The sequence below is a fragment of the Pituophis catenifer genome, unplaced genomic scaffold (assembly GCF_029215685.1).
Source record: "Pituophis catenifer annectens isolate HBS135680 unplaced genomic scaffold, rPitCat1.0.hap2 SCAF_5, whole genome shotgun sequence".
In the NCBI taxonomy this organism is placed as follows: Eukaryota; Metazoa; Chordata; class Lepidosauria; order Squamata; family Colubridae; genus Pituophis; species Pituophis catenifer.
The window spans coordinates 97,344,846-97,362,699 of NW_027256885.1; positions in this window are offsets into that span (position 1 = coordinate 97,344,846).

The window sequence follows — 17,854 nt, forward strand, 5'->3', positions numbered from 1 at the left end:
TCTATTCTATTCTATTCTATTCTATTCTATTCTATTCTATTCTATTCTATTCTATTCCCATTCCTTATTCTATTCTATTCTATTCTATTCTATTCTATTCTATTCTATTCTATTCTATTCTATTCTATTCTATTCTATTCTATTCTATTCTATTCCCATTCCCTTTCCGTTTCCCATTCCCATTCACATTCCCTATTCTATTCTATTCTATTCTATTCTATTCTATTCTATTCTATTCTATTCTATTCTATTCTATTCTATTCTATTCTATTCCCATTCCTTATTCTATTCTATTCTATTCTATTCTATTCTATTCTATTCTATTCTATTCTATTCTATTCTATTCTATTCCATTCCCTTTCCCTTTCCCTTTCCCATTCCCATTCCCATTCCCATTCCCATTCCCATTCCCATTCCCATTCCCTATTCTGTTCTGTTCTGTTCTGTTCTGTTCTATTCTATTCTATTCTGTTCTATTCTATTCTATTCTATTCTATTCTATTCTATTCCCATTCCTTATTCTATTCTATTCTATTCTATTCTATTCTATTCTATTCTATTCTATTCTATTCTATTCTATTCTATTCCCATTCCCTTTCCCTTTCCCATTCACATTCACATTCCCTATTCCATTCTATTCTATTCTATTCTATTCTATTCTATTCTATTCTATTCTATTCTATTCTATTCTATTCTATTCTATTCTATTCTATCCTCTTCCCATTCCCATTCCCTATTCCAGGGGTGGGCAAATATGGCCCCTTTATGACCTGTGGACTTCAAGTCCCAAAATTCCTTAGCCAGCTTGGCTGTTGAAGTCCACAGGTTGTAAAAGGGCCACAGTTGCCGACCCCAGCCCTGGTCTGTTCTGTTCTGTTCTATTCCATTCAAGTCATGTCAATTCCTTTGCATTCCTTTGCATTGCATTGCATTGCATTGCATTGCATTGCATTGCATTGCATTGCATTGCATTGCATTGCATTGCATTGCATTGCATTGCATTGCATTGCATTGCATTGCATTGCATTGCATTCCATTCCATTCCATCCCATCCCATCCCATCCCATTCCTACTCCCACTCCCACTCCCACTCCCTATTCTATTCTATTCTATTCTATTCTATTCTATTCTATTCTATTCCATTCTATTCTATTCTATTCCAGGTGTGGGCAAATATGGCACCTTTATGACCTGTGGACTTGAACTCCCAGAATTCCTGAGCCAGCTTGGCTCTTGAAGTCCACAGCTTGTAAAAGGGAGACAGTTGACCACCCCAATCCTGGCCTATTCTATTCTATTCTATTCTATTCTATTCTATTCTATTCTATTCTGTTCTGTTCTGTTCTGTTCTGTTCTGTTCTGTTCTGTTCTGTTCCCATTCCCATTCCCATTCCCATTCCCATTCCCATTCCCATTCCCTACTCTACTCTACTCTACTCTACTCTACTCTACTCTACTCTACTCTACTCTACTCTATTCTATCCTCTTCCCATTCCCATTCCCTATTCCAGGGGAGGGCAAATATGGCCCCTTTATGACTTGTATTCTTCAAATCCCAGAATTCTTGAGCCAGTTTGGCTGTTGAAGTCCACAGGTTGTAAAAGGGCCACAGTTGCCCACCCCACCCCTGGTCGATTCTATTCTATTCTATTCTATTCTATTCTATTCTATTCTATTCTATTCTATTCTATTCTGTTCTGTTCTGTTCTGTTCTGTTCTGTTCTGTTCTGTTCTATTCTCATTCTCATTCTCATTCTCATTCCCTATTCTATTCTATTCTATTCTATTCTATTCTATTCTATTCTATTCTATTCTATTCCCATTCCCTTTCCCTTTCCCTTTCCCTTTCCCATTCCCTATTCTATTCTATTCTATTCTATTCTATTCTATTCTATTCTATTCTATTCCCATTCCCTTTCCCTTTCCCATTCCCATTCCCATTCCCTATTCTGTTCTGTTCTGTTCTGTTCTGTTCTGTTCTGTTCTATTCTATTCTATTCTATTCTATTCCCATTCCTTATTCTATTCTATTCTATTCTATTCTATTCTATTCTATTCTATTCTATTCTATTCTATTCTATTCGAACAGAACAGAACAGAATAGGCCAGGTTTGGGGTGGTCAACTGTGTCCCCTTTACAAGCTGTGGACTTCAAGAGCCAAGCTGGCTCAGGAATTCTGTGAGTTCAAGTCCACAGGTCATAAAGGTGCCATATTTGCCCACCCCTGGAATAGGGAATGGGAATGGGAAGAGGATAGAATAGAATGGAGTGGAGTGGAGTGGAGTGGAGTGGAGTGGAGTGGAGTAGAGTAGAGTAGGGAGTGGGAATGGGAATGGGAATGGGAATGCAATGCAATGCAATGCAATGCAATGCAATGCAATGCAATGCAATGCAATGCAATGCAATGCAAAGGAATTGACATGACTTGAATGGAATAGAACAGAACAGAACAGACCAGGGGTGGGGTCGGCAACTGTGGCCCTTTTATAACCTGTGGACTTCAATAGCCAAGCTGGCTAAGGAATTTTGGGACTTGAAGTCCACAGGTCATAAAGGGGCCATATTTGCCCACCCCTGGAATAGGGAATGGGAATGGGAAGAGGATAGAATAGAATAGAATAGAATAGAATAGAATAGAATAGAATAGAATAGAACAGAACAGAACAGAACAGAACAGAATAGGGAATGGGAAAGGGAATGGGAATAGAATAGAATAGAATAGAATAGAATAGAATAGAATAGAATAGAATAGAATAGAATAGAATAGAATAGAATAAGGAATGGGAATAGAATAGAACAGAACAGAACAGAACAGAACAGAACAGAACAGAACAGAATAGGGAATGGGAATGGGAAAGGGAATGGGAATAGAATAGAATAGAATAGAATAGAATAGAATAGAATAGAATAGAATAGAATAGAATAAGGAATGGGAATAGAATAGAATAGAATTGAATAGAACAGAACAGAACAGAACAGAACAGAACAGAACAGAACAGAACAGAACAGAATAGGGAATGGGAATGGGAATGGGAAAGGGAAAGGGAAAGGGAAAGGGAATGGGAATAGAATAGAATAGAATAGAATAGAATAGAATAGGGAATGGGAAAGGGAATGGGAATGGGAAAGGGAATAGAATAGAATAGAATAGAATAGAATAGAATAGAATAGAATAGAATAGAATAGAATAGAATAGAATAGAATAGAATAGAATAAGGAATGGGAATAGAATAGAATAGAATAGAATAGAATAGAATAGAATAGAATAGAATAGAACAGAACAGAACAGAACAGAACAGAACAGAACAGAACAGAACAGAATAGGGAATGGGAATGGGAATGGGAATGGGAAAGGGAATGGGAATGGAATAGAATAGAATAGAATAGAATAGAACACAATAGGGAATGGGAAAGGGAATGGGAATGGGAAAGGGAAAGGGAATGGGAATAGAAGAGAATAGAAAAGAATAGAATAGAATAGAATAGAATAGAATAGAATAGAATAGAATAGAATAGAATAGAATAGAATGGAATAGAATAAGGAATGGGAATAGAATAGAATAGAACAGAACAGAACAGAACAGAACAGAACAGAACAGAACAGAATAGGGAATGGGAATGGGAAAGGGAATGGGAATAGAGTAGAATAGAATAGAATAGAATAGAATAGAATAGAATAGAATAAGGAATGGGAATAGAATAGAATAGAATAGAATAGAATAGAATAGAATAGAATAGAATAGAATAGAATAGGGAATGGGAAAGGGAAAGGGAATGGGAATGGGAAAGGGAATAGAATAGAATAGAATAGAATAGAATAGAATAGAATAGAATAGAATAGAATAGAATAGAATAGAATAGAATAGAATAAGGAATGGGAATAGAATAGAATAGAATAGAATAGGGAATGGGAAAGGGAAAGGGAATGGGAATAGAATAGAATAGAATAGAATAGAATAGAATAGAATAGAATAGAATAGAATAGAATAGAATAGAATAGAATAGAAGAATAGAATAGAATAGAATAGAATAGAATAGAATAGAATAGAATAGAATAGAATAGAATAGAACAGAATAGGGAATGGGAATGGGAAAGGGAATGGGAATGGGAAAGGGAATGGGAATAGAAGAGAATAGAATAGAATAGAACAGAATAGGGAATGGGAATGGGAAAGGGAATGGGAATGGGAAAGGGAAAGGGAATGGGAATAGAATAGAATAGAATAGAATAGAATAGAATAGAATAGAATAGAATAGGGAATGGGAAAGGGAATGGGAATGGGAAAGGGAATAGAATAGAATAGAATAGAATAGAATAGAATAGAATAGAATAGAATAGAATAAAATAGAATAGAATAGAATAGAATAGAATAGAATAGAATAGAATAGAATAGAATAGAATAGAATAGAATAAGGAACGGGAATAGAATAGAATAGAATAGAATAGAATAGAATAGAATAGAATAGAATAGAATAGAATAGAATAGGGAATGGGAATGGGAATGCGATTTGGAATAGAATAGAACAGAACAGAACAGAATATTCTATTCTATTCTATTCTATTCTATTGTATTCTATTCTATTCTATTCTATTCTATTCTATTCTATTCTATTCTATTCTATTCTATTCTATTCTTCTATTCTATTCTATTCTATTCTATTCTATTCCATTCCCATTCCCTTTCCCATTCCCATTCCCTATTCTGTTCTGTTCTGTTCTGTTCTGTTCTGTTCTGTTCTGTTCTATTCTATTCTATTCTATTCTATTCTATTCTATTCTATTCTATTCTATTCTATTCCCATTCCTTATTCTATTCTATTCTATTCTATTCTATTCTATTCTATTCTATTCTATTCTATTCTATTCTATTCTATTCTATTCTATTCCCATTCCCTTTCCGATTCCCTATTCTATTCTGTTCTGTTCTATTCTATTCTATTCTATTCTATTCTATTCTATTCTATTCTATTCTATTCTATTCTATTCCCATTCCCATTCCCTATCTCATTCACTATACTATACTATACTATACTATACTATACTATACTATACTATACTATACTATACTATACTACACTACACTACACTACACTACACTACACTACACTACACTACACTACACTACACTACACTACACTACACTACACTACACTATCCATTCCCATTCCCATTCCCATTCCAAATCCTATACTATCCTATTTCCATTTCCATTCCCATTCCCATTCCCATTCCCATCCCCATCCCCATTCTCTATTCTATTCTGTTCTATTCTATTCCCATTCCATTCACATCCTCATTCCCATCCCCGTCCCCATCCCCATCCTCATTTCAATTCCATTCCATTCCATCCAAGTCAATTCCTTTGCATTCCTTTGCATTCCATTCCATTCCATTCCATTCCATTCCATTACATTCCATTACATTCCATTCCCATTCCCATTCCCATTCCCACTCCCTACTCTACTCTACTCTACTCCACTCCACTCCACTCCACTCCACTCCACTCCACTCCACTCCACTCCACTCCACTCCACTCCACTCCACTCCATTCCATTCCATTCCATTCCATTCTATTCTATTCTATTCTATTCTATTCTATTCTATTCTATTCTATCCTCTTCCCATTCCCATTCCCTATTCCAGGGGTGGGCAAATATGGCCCCTTTATGACCTGTGGACTTCAAGTCCCAAAATTCCTTAGCCAGCTTGGCTGTTGAAGTCCACAGGTTGTAAAAGGGCCACAGTTGCCGACCCCACCCCTGGTCTGTTCTGTTCTGTTCTATTCCATTCAAGTCATGTCAATTCCTTTGCATTCCTTTGCATTGCATTGCATTGGATTGCATTGCATTGCATTGCATTGCATTGCATTGCATTCCATTCCCATTCCCATTCCCATTCCCACTCCCTACTCTACTCTACTCTACTCCACTCCACTCCACTCCACTCCACTCCACTCCACTCCACTCCACTCCACTCCACTCCACTCCACTCTATCCTCTTCCCATTCCCATTCCCTATTCCAGGGGTGGGCAAATATGGCACCTTTATGACCTGTGGACTTGAACTCCCAGAATTCCTGAGCCAGCTTGGCTCTTGAAATCCACAGCTTGTAAAGGGGACACAGTTGACCACCCCAAACCTGGCCTGTTCTGTTCTGTTCTGTTCTGTTCTGTTCTGTTCTGTTCTGTTCTATTCCAATTCCCATTCCCATTCCCATTCCCATTCCCATTCCCTGTTCTATTCTATTCTATTCTATTCTATTCTATTCCCATTCCTTATTCTATTCTATTCTATTCTATTCTATTCTATTCTATTCTATTCTATTCTATTCTATTCTATTCTATTCTATTCTATTCTATTCCATTCCCATTCCCTTTCCCTTTCCTGTTCTGTTCTGTTCTGTTCTGTTCTGTTCTGTTCTGTTCTATTCTATTGTATTCCCATTCCTTATTCTATTCTATTCTATTCTATTCTATTCTATTCTATTCTATTCTATTCTATTCTATTCTATTCTATTCTATTCTATTCTATTCTATTCTATTCCCATTCCCTATTCTATTCTATTCTATTCCATTCCATTCCATTCCATTCCCATTCCCATTCCCACTCCCACTCCCATTCCCACTCCCTACTCTACTCTACTCTACTCCACTCCACTCCACTCCACTCCACTCCACTCCACTCCACTCCACTCCACTCCACTCCACTCCACTCCATTCCATTCCATTCCATTCCATTCTATTCTATTCTATTCTATTCTATCCTCTTCCCATTCCCATTCCCTATTCCAGGGGTGGGCAAATATGGCCCCTTTATGACCTGTGGACTTCAAGTCCCAAAATTCCTTAGCCAGCTTGGCTGTTGAAGTCCACAGGTTGTAAAAGGGCCACAGTTGCCGACCCCACCCCTGTTCTGTTCTGTTCTGTTCTATTCCATTCAAGTCATGTCAATTCCTTTGCATTCCTTTGCATTGCATTGCATTGCATTGCATTGCATTGCATTGCATTGCATTACATTCCCATTCCCATTCCCATTCCCACTCCCTACTCTACTCTACTCCACTCCACTCCACTCCACTCCACTCCACTGCACTCCATTCTATTCTATCCTCTTCCCATTCCCATTCCCTATTCCAGGGGTGGGCAAATATGGCACCTTTATGACCTGTGGACTTGAACTCCCAGAATTCCTGAGCCAGCTTGGCTCTTGAAGTCCACAGCTTGTAAAGGGGACACAGTTGACCACCCCAAACCTGGCCTATTCTGTTCTGTTCTGTTCTGTTCTGTTCTATTCAATTCTATTCCAATTCGCATTCCCATTCCCATTCCCATTCCCTATTCTATTCTATTCTATTCTATTCTATTCTATTCTATTCTATTCCCATTCCTTATTCTATTCTATTCTATTCTATTCTATTCTATTCTATTCTATTCTATTCTATTCTATTCTATTCTATTCTATTCTATTCTATTCTATTCTATTCCATTCCCATTCCCTTTCCCTTTCCCATTCCCATTCCCTATTCTGTTCTGTTCTGTTCTGTTCTGTTCTGTTCTGTTCTGTTCTGTTCTATTCTATTCTATTCTATTCTATTCTATTCTATTCTATTCTATTCTATTCCATTCCCTTTCCCTTTCCCTTTCCCATTCCCTATTCTGTTCTGTTCCGTTCTGTTCTGTTCTGTTCTGTTCTGTTCTATTCTATTCTATTCTATTCTATTCTATTCTATTCTATTCCCATTCCCTTTCCCATTCCCATTCCCTATTCTGTTCTGTTCTGTTCTGTTCTGTTCTGTTCTATTCTATTCTATTCCAATTCCCATTCCCATTCCCATTCCCATTCCCTATTCTATTCTATTCTATTCTATTCTATTCTATTCTATTCCCATTCCTTATTCTATTCTATTCTATTCTATTCTATTCTATTCTATTCTATTCTATTCTATTCTATTCTATTCTATTCTATTCTATTCTATTCCCATTCCCTTTCCCTTTCCCTTTCCCTGTTCTGTTCTGTTCTGTTCTGTTCTGTTCTGTTCTATTCTATTCTATTCTATTCTATTCTATTCTATTCTATTCTATTCCATTCCCTTTCCCTTTCCCTTTCCCATTCCCTATTCTGTTCTGTTCTGTTCTGTTCTGTTCTGTTCTGTTCTGTTCTATTCTATTCTATTCTATTCTATTCTATTCTATTCTATTCTATTCCCATTCCTTATTCTATTCTATTCTATTCTATTCTATTCTATTCTATTCTATTCTATTCTATTCTATTCTATTCTATTCCCATTCCCATTCCCATTCCCTATCTCATTCACTATACTATACTATACTATACTATACTATACTATACTATACTATACTATACTATACTACACTACACTACACTACACTACACTACACTACACTACACTACACTACACTACACTACACTACACTATGCATTCCCATTCCCATTCCCATTCCAAATCCTATACTATCCTATTTCCATTTCCATTCCCATTCCCATTCCCATCCCCATCCCCATCCCCATCCCCATCCCCATCCCCATCCCCATTCTCTATTCTATTCTGTTCTATTCTATTCCCATTCCATTCACATCCTCATTCCCATCCCCATCCCCATCCCCATCCCCATCCTCATTTCAATTCCATTCCATTCCATTCCATTCCATTCGATTCCATTCCATTCCATTCCCATTCCCATTCCCACTCCCTACTCTACTCTACTCTACTCTACTCCACTCCACTCCACTCCACTCCACTCCACTCCACTCCACTCCACTCCACTCCACTCCACTCCACTCCACTCCACTCCACTCCATTCCATTCCATTCCATTCCATTCCATTCCATTCCATTCCATTCTATTCTATTCTATTCTATTCTATCCTCTTCCCATTCCCATTCCCTATTCCAGGGGTGAGCAAATATGGCCCCTTTATGACCTGTGGACTTCAAGTCCCAAAATTCCTTAGCCACCTTGGCTGTTGAAGTCCACAGGTTATAAAAGGGCCACAGTTGCCGACCCCACCCCTGGTCTGTTCTGTTCTGTTCTATTCCATTCAAGTCATGTCAATTCCTTTGCATTGCATTGCATTGCATTGCATTGCATTGCATTGCATTGCATTGCATTCCCATTCCCATTCCCATTCCCACTCCCTACTCTACTCTACTCTACTCCACTCCACTCCACTCCACTCCACTCCACTCCACTCCACTCCACTCCACTCCACTCTATCCTCTTCCCATTCCCATTCCCTATTCCAGGGGTGGGCAAATATGGCACCTTTATGACCTGTGGACTTGAACTCCCAGAATTCCTAAGCCAGCTTGGCTCTTGAAATCCACAGCTTGTAAAGGGGACACAGTTGACCACCCCAAACCTGGCCTGTTCTGTTCTGTTCTGTTCTGTTCTGTTCTGTTCTGTTCTGTTCTATTCCAATTCCAATTCCCATTCCCATTCCCATTCCCATTCCCTATTCTATTCTATTCTATTCTATTCTATTCTATTCCCATTCCTTATTCTATTCTATTCTATTCTATTCTATTCTATTCTATTCTATTCTATTCTATTCCCATTCCCTTTCCCTTTCCCTTTTCCTGTTCTGTTCTGTTCTGTTCTGTTCTGTTCTGTTCTATTCTATTCTATTCTATTCTATTCTATTCTATTCTATTCTATTCCCATTCCCATTCCCATTCCCTATCTCATTCACTATACTATACTATACTATACTATACTATACTATACTATACTATACTATACTATACTATACTACACTACACTACACTACACTACACTACACTACACTACACTACACTACACTACACTATGCATTCCCATTCCCATTCCCATTCCAAATCCTATACTATCCTATTTCCATTTCCATTCCCATTCCCATTCCCATCCCCATCCCCATCCCCATCCCCATCCCCATCCCCATCCCCATTCTCTATTCTATTCTGTTCTATTCTATTCCCATTCCATTCACATCCTCATTCCCATCCCCATCCCCATCCCCATCCCCATCCTCATTTCAATTCCATTCCATTCCATTCCATTCCATTCCATTCGATTCCATTCCATTCCATTCCCATTCCCATTCCCACTCCCTACTCTACTCTACTCTACTCTACTCCACTCCACTCCACTCCACTCCACTCCACTCCACTCCACTCCACTCCACTCCACTCCACTCCACTCCATTCCATTCCATTCCATTCCATTCCATTCCATTCCATTCCATTCCATTCTATTCTATTCTATTCTATTCTATTCTATTCTATCCTCTTCCCATTCCCATTCCCTATTCCAGGGGTGAGCAAATATGGCCCCTTTATGACCTGTGGACTTCAAGTCCCAAAATTCCTTAGCCACCTTGGCTGTTGAAGTCCACAGGTTATAAAAGGGCCACAGTTGCCGACCCCACCCCTGGTCTGTTCTGTTCTGTTCTATTCCATTCAAGTCATGTCAATTCCTTTGCATTGCATTGCATTGCATTGCATTGCATTGCATTGCATTGCATTGCATTCCCATTCCCATTCCCATTCCCACTCCCTACTCTACTCTACTCTACTCCACTCCACTCCACTCCACTCCACTCCACTCCACTCCACTCCACTCCACTCCACTCCACTCTATCCTCTTCCCATTCCCATTCCCTATTCCAGGGGTGGGCAAATATGGCACCTTTATGACCTGTGGACTTGAACTCCCAGAATTCCTGAGCCAGCTTGGCTCTTGAAATCCACAGCTTGTAAAGGGGACACAGTTGACCACCCCAAACCTGGCCTGTTCTGTTCTGTTCTGTTCTGTTCTGTTCTGTTCTGTTCTGTTCTATTCCAATTCCAATTCCCATTCCCATTCCCATTCCCATTCCCTATTCTATTCTATTCTATTCTATTCTATTCTATTCCCATTCCTTATTCTATTCTATTCTATTCTATTCTATTCTATTCTATTCTATTCTATTCTATTCCCATTCCCTTTCCCTTTCCCTTTCCCTGTTCTGTTCTGTTCTGTTCTGTTCTGTTCTGTTCTGTTCTATTCTATTCTATTCTATTCTATTCTATTCTATTCTATTCTATTCTATTCTATTCTATTCCATTCCCTTTCCCTTTCCCTTTCCCATTCCCTATTCTGTTCTGTTCTGTTCTGTTCTGTTCTGTTCTGTTCCCCATCCCCATCCCCATCCTCATTTCAATTCCATTCCATTCCATCCAAGTCAATTCCTTTGCATTCCTTTGCATTCTATTCCATTCCATTCCATTCCATTCTATTCTATTCTATTCTATTCTATTCTATTCTATTCTATTCTATTCTATTCTATTCCCATTCCTTATTCTATTCTATTCTATTCTATTCTATTCTATTCTATTCTATTCTATTCTATTCCCATTCCCATTCCCATTCCCTATCTCATTCACTATACTATACTATACTATACTATACTATACTATACTATACTATACTATACTATACTATACTACACTACACTACACTACACTACACTACACTACACTATCCATTCCCATTCCCATTCCAAATCCTATACTATCCTATTTCCATTTCCATTCCCATTCCCATTCCCATTCCCATCCCCATCCCCATTCTCTATTCTATTCTGTTCTATTCTATTCCCATTCCATTCACATCCTCATTCCCATCCCCATCCCCATCCCCATCCTCATTTCAATTCCATTCCATTCCATCCAAGTCAATTCCTTTGCATTCCTTTTCATTCCATTCCATTCCATTCCATTCCATTCCATTCCATTCCATTCCATTCCATTCCATTCCATTCCATTCCATTCCATTCCATTCCCATTCCCATTCCCACTCCCTACTCTACTCTACTCTACTCTACTCTACTCCACTCCACTCCACTCCACTCCACTCCACTCCACTCCACTCCACTCCACTCCACTCCACTCCACTCCACTCCATTCCATTCCATTCCATTCCATTCCATTCCATTCCATTCCATTCTATTCTATTCTATCCTCTTCCCATTCCCATTCCCTATTCCAGGGGTGGGCAAATATGGCCCCTTTATGACCTGTGGACTTCAAGTCCCAAAATTCCTTAGCCAGCTTGGCTGTTGAAGTCCACAGGTTATAAAAGGGCCACAGTTGCCGACCCCACCCCTGGTCTGTTCTGTTCTGTTCTATTCCATTCAAGTCATGTCAATTCCTTTGCATTGCATTGCATTGCATTGCATTGCATTGCATTGCATTGCATTGCATTCCCATTCCCATTCCCATTCCCACTCCCTACTCTACTCTACTCCACTCCACTCCACTCCACTCCACTCCACTCCACTCCACTCCATTCTATTCTATCCTCTTCCCATTCCCATTCCCTATTCCAGGGGTGGGCAAATATGGCACCTTTATGACCTGTGGACTTGAACTCCCAGAATTCCTGAGCCAGCTTGGCTCTTGAAGTCCACAGCTTGTAAAGGGGACACAGTTGACCACCCCAAACCTGGCCTATTCTGTTCTGTTCTGTTCTGTTCTGTTCTGTTCTGTTCTGTTCTATTCTATTCCAATTCGCATTCCCATTCCCATTCCCTATTCTATTCTATTCTATTCTATTCTATTCTATTCTATTCTATTCTATTCTATTCTATTCCCATTCCTTATTCTATTCTATTCTATTCTATTCTATTCTATTCTATTCTATTCTATTCCATTCCCATTCCCTTTCCCATTCCCATTCCCATTCCCATTCCCTATTCTGTTCTGTTCTGTTCTATTCTATTCTATTCTATTCTATTCTATTCTATTCTATTCTATTCTATTCTATTCTATTCTATTCTATTCTATTCCCATTCCTTATTCTATTCTATTCTATTCTATTCTATTCTATTCTATTCTATTCTATTCTATTCTATTCCATTCCATTCCCATTCCCATTCCCACTCCCTACTGTACTGTACTGTACTGTACTGTACTCTACTCTACTCTACTCTACTCTACTCTACTCTACTCCACTCCACTCCACTCCACTCCACTCCACTCCATTCCAGGGGTGGGCAAATATGGCCCCTTTATGACCTTTGGACTTCAAGTCCCAAAATTCCTTAGCCAGCTTGGCTGTTGAAGTCCACAGGTTGTAAAAGGGCCAGAGTTGCCGACCCCAGCCCTGGTCTGTTCTGTTCTGTTCTATTCCATTCAAGTCATGTCAATTCCTTTGCATTCCTTTGCATTGCATTGCATTGCATTGCATTGCATTGCATTGCATTGCATTCCATTCCATCCCATCCCATCCCATCCCATCCCATTCCCACTCCCACTCCCACTCCCACTCCCACTCCCACTCCCACTCCCACTCCCACTCCCTATTCTATTCTATTCTATTCTATTCTATTCTATTCTATTCTATTCTATTCCAGGGGTGGGCAAATATGGCACCTTTATGACCTGTGGACTTGAACTCCCAGAATTCCTGAGCCAGCTTGGCTCTTGAAGTCCACAGCTTGTAAAGGGGACACAGTTGACCACCCCAATCCTGGCCTATTCTATTCTATTCTATTCTATTCTATACTATTCTATTCTGTTCTGTTCTGTTCTGTTCTGTTCTGTTCTGTTCTGTTCTATTCCCATTCCCATTCCCATTCCCATTCCCATCCCCATCCCCATCCCCATCCCCATCCCCATTCTCTATTCTATTCTGTTCTATTCTATTCCCATTCCATTCACATCCTCATTCCCATCCCCATCCCCATCCCCATCCTCATTTCAATTCCATTCCATTCCATCCAAGTCAATTCCTTTGCATTCCTTTGCATTCTATTCCATTCCATTCCATTCCATTCGATTCCATTCCATTCCATTCCATTCCATTCCATTCCATTCCATTCCATTCCATTCCATTCCCATTCCCACTCCCTACTCTACTCTACTCTACTCCACTCCACTCCACTCCACTCCACTCCACTCCACTCCACTCCACTCCACTCCACTCCACTCCACTCCACTCCACTCCATTCCATTCCATTCCATTCCATTCCATTCCATTCCATTCCATTCTATTCTATTCTATTCTATTCTATTCTATTCTATTCTATTCTATTCTATTCTATTCCCATTCCATTCACATCCTCATTCCCATCCCCATCCCCATCCCCATCCCCATCCCAATCCTCATTTCAATTCCATTCCATTCCATTCCATTCCATTCGATTCCATTCCATTCCATTCCATTCCATTCCCATTCCCACTCCCTACTCTACTCTACTCTACTCTACTCCACTCCACTCCACTCCACTCCACTCCACTCCACTCCACTCCACTCCATTCCATTCCATTCCATTCCATTCCATTCCATTCCATTCCATTCTATTCTATTCTATTCTATTCTCTTCTATTCTATTCTATTCTATCCTCTTCCCATTCCCATTCCCTATTCCAGGGGTGGGCAAATATGGCCCCTTTATGACCTGTGGACTTCAAGTCCCAAAATTCCTTAGCCAGCTTGGCTGTTGAAGTCCACAGGTTATAAAAGGGCCACAGTTGCCGACCCCACCCCTGGTCTGTTCTGTTCTGTTCTATTCCATTCAAGTCATGTCAATTCTTTTGCATTGCATTGCATTGCATTGCATTGCATTGCATTGCATTGCATTGCATTGCATTCCCATTCCCATTCCCATTCCCACTCCCTACTCTACTCTACTCCACTCCACTCCACTCCACTCCACTCCACTCCACTCCACTCCACTCCACTCCACTCCACTCCACTCCATTCTATTCTATCCTCTTCCCATTCCCATTCCCTATTCCAGGGGTGGGCAAATATGGCACCTTTATGACCTGTGGACTTGAACTCCCAGAATTCCTGAGCCAGCTTGGCTCTTGAAGTCCACAGCTTGTAAAGGGGACACAGTTGACCACCCCAAACCTGGCCTATTCTGTTCTGTTCTGTTCTGTTCTGTTCTGTTCTATTCTATTCCAATTCGCATTCCCATTCCCTATTCTATTCTATTCTATTCTATTCTATTCTATTCTATTCTATTCTATTCTATTCTATTCTATTCTATTCTATTCTATTCTATTCCATTCCCATTCCCATTCCCTTTCCCATTCCCAGTCCCTATTCTGTTCTGTTCTGTTCTGTTCTGTTCTGTTCTGTTCTATTCTATTCTATTCTATTCCCATTCCTTATTCTATTCTATTCTATTCTATTCTATTCTATTCTATTCTATTCTATTCTATTCTATTCTATTCTATTCTATTCTATTCTATTCTATTCCCATTCCCTATCTCATTCACTATACTATACTATACTATACTATACTATACTATACTATACTATACTACACTACACTACACTACACTACACTACACTACACTATCCATTCCCATTCCCATTCCAAATCCTATACTATCCTATTTCCATTTCCATTCCCATTCCCATTCCCATCCCCATCCCCATCCCCATTCTCTGTTCTATTCTGTTCTATTCTATTCCCATTCCATTCACATCCTCATTCCCATCCCCATCCCCATCCCCATCCTCATTTCAATTCCATTCCATTCCATCCAAGTCAATTCCTTTGCATTCCTTTGCATTCTATTCCATTCCATTCCATTCCATTCCATTCCATTCCATTCCATTCCCATTCCCATTCCCATTCCCATTCCCATTCCCACTCCCTACTCTACTCTACTCTACTCTACTCTACTCCACTCCACTCCACTCCACTCCACTCCACTCCACTCCACTCCACTCCACTCCACTCCACTCCATTCTATTCTATTCTATTCTATTCTATTCTATTCTATTCTATCCTCTTCCCATTCCCATTCCCTATCTCATTCACTATACTATACTATACTATACTATACTATACTATACTATACTACACTACACTACACTACACTACACTACACTACACTACACTACACTACACTACACTACACTACACTATACTATCCATTCCCATTCCCATTCCCATTCCCATCCCCATCCCCATTCTCTATTCTATTCTGTTCTATTCTATTCCCATTCCATTCACATCCTCATTCCCATCCCCATCCCCATCCCCATCCTCATTTCAATTCCATTCCATTCCATCCAAGTCAATTCCTTTGCATTCCTTTTCATTCTATTCCATTCCATTCCATTCCATTCGATTCCATTCCATTCCATTCCATTCCATTCCATTCCATTCGATTCCATTCCATTCCATTCCCATTCCCATTCCCACTCCCTACTCTACTCTACTCTACTCTACTCCACTCCACTCCACTCCACTCCACTCCACTCCACTCCACTCCACTCCACTCCACTCCACTCCACTCCACTCCACTCCACTCCACTCCATTCCATTCCATTCCATTCCATTCCATTCCATTCTATTCTATTCTATTCTATTCTATTCTATTCTATTCTATTCTATTCTATTCTATTCTATTCTATCCTCTTCCCATTCCCATTCCCTATTCCAGGGGTGGGCAAATATGGCCCCTTTATGACCTGTGGACTTCAAGTCCCAAAATTCCTTAGCCAGCTTGGCTGTTGAAGTCCACAGGTTATAAAAGGGCCACAGTTGCCGACCCCACCCCTGGTCTGTTGTGTTCTGTTCTATTCCATTCAAGTCATGTCAATTCCTTTGCATTGCATTGCATTGCATTGCATTGCATTGCATTGCATTGCATTGCATTCCCATTCCCATTCCCATTCCCACTCCCTACTCTACTCTACTCCACTCCACTCCACTCCACTCCACTCCACTCCACTCCACTCCACTCCATTCTATTCTATCCTCTTCCCATTCCCATTCCCTATTCCAGGGGTGGGCAAATATGGCACCTTTATGACCTGTGGACTTGAACTCCCAGAATTCCTGAGCCAGCTTGGCTCTTGAAGTCCACAGCTTGTAAAGGGGACACAGTTGACCACCCCAAACCTGGCCTATTCTATTCTGTTCTGTTCTGTTCTGTTCTGTTCTGTTCTATTCTATTCCAATTCGCATTCCCATTCCCTATTCTATTCTATTCTATTCTATTCTATTCTATTCTATTCTATTCTATTCTATTCTATTCCATTCCCATTCCCTTTCCCATTCCCATTCCCTATTCTGTTCTGTTCTGTTCTGTTCTGTTCTGTTCTGTTCTGTTCTATTCTATTCCCATTCCTTATTCTATTCTATTCTGTTCTGTTCTATTCTATTCTATTCTATTCTATTCTATTCTATTCTATTCTATTCTATTCTATTCTATTCTATTCTATTCTATTCTATTCTATTCCCATTCCCTATCTCATTCACTATACTATACTATACTATACTATACTATACTATACTACACTACACTACACTACACTACACTACACTACACTACACTACACTACACTACACTATCCATTCCCATTCCCATTCCAAATCCTATACTATCCTATTTCCATTTCCATTCCCATTCCCATTCCCATCCCCATCCCCATCCCCATTCTCTATTCTATTCTGTTCTATTCTATTCCCATTCCATTCACATCCTCATTCCCATCCCCATCCCCATCCCCATCCCCATCCTCATTTCAATTCCATTCCATTCCATCCAAGTCAATTCCTTTGCATTCCTTTTCATTCTATTCCATTCCATTCCATTCCATTCCATTCGATTCCATTCCATTCCATTCCATTCCATTCCATTCCATTCCCATTCCCACTCCCTACTCTACTCTACTCTACTCTACTCTACTCTACTCCACTCCACTCCACTCCACTCCACTCCACTCCACTCCACTCCACTCCACTCCACTCCACTCCACTCCATTCCATTCCATTCCATTCCATTCCATTCCATTCTATTCTATTCTATTCTATTCTATTCTATTCTATTCTATTCTATCCTCT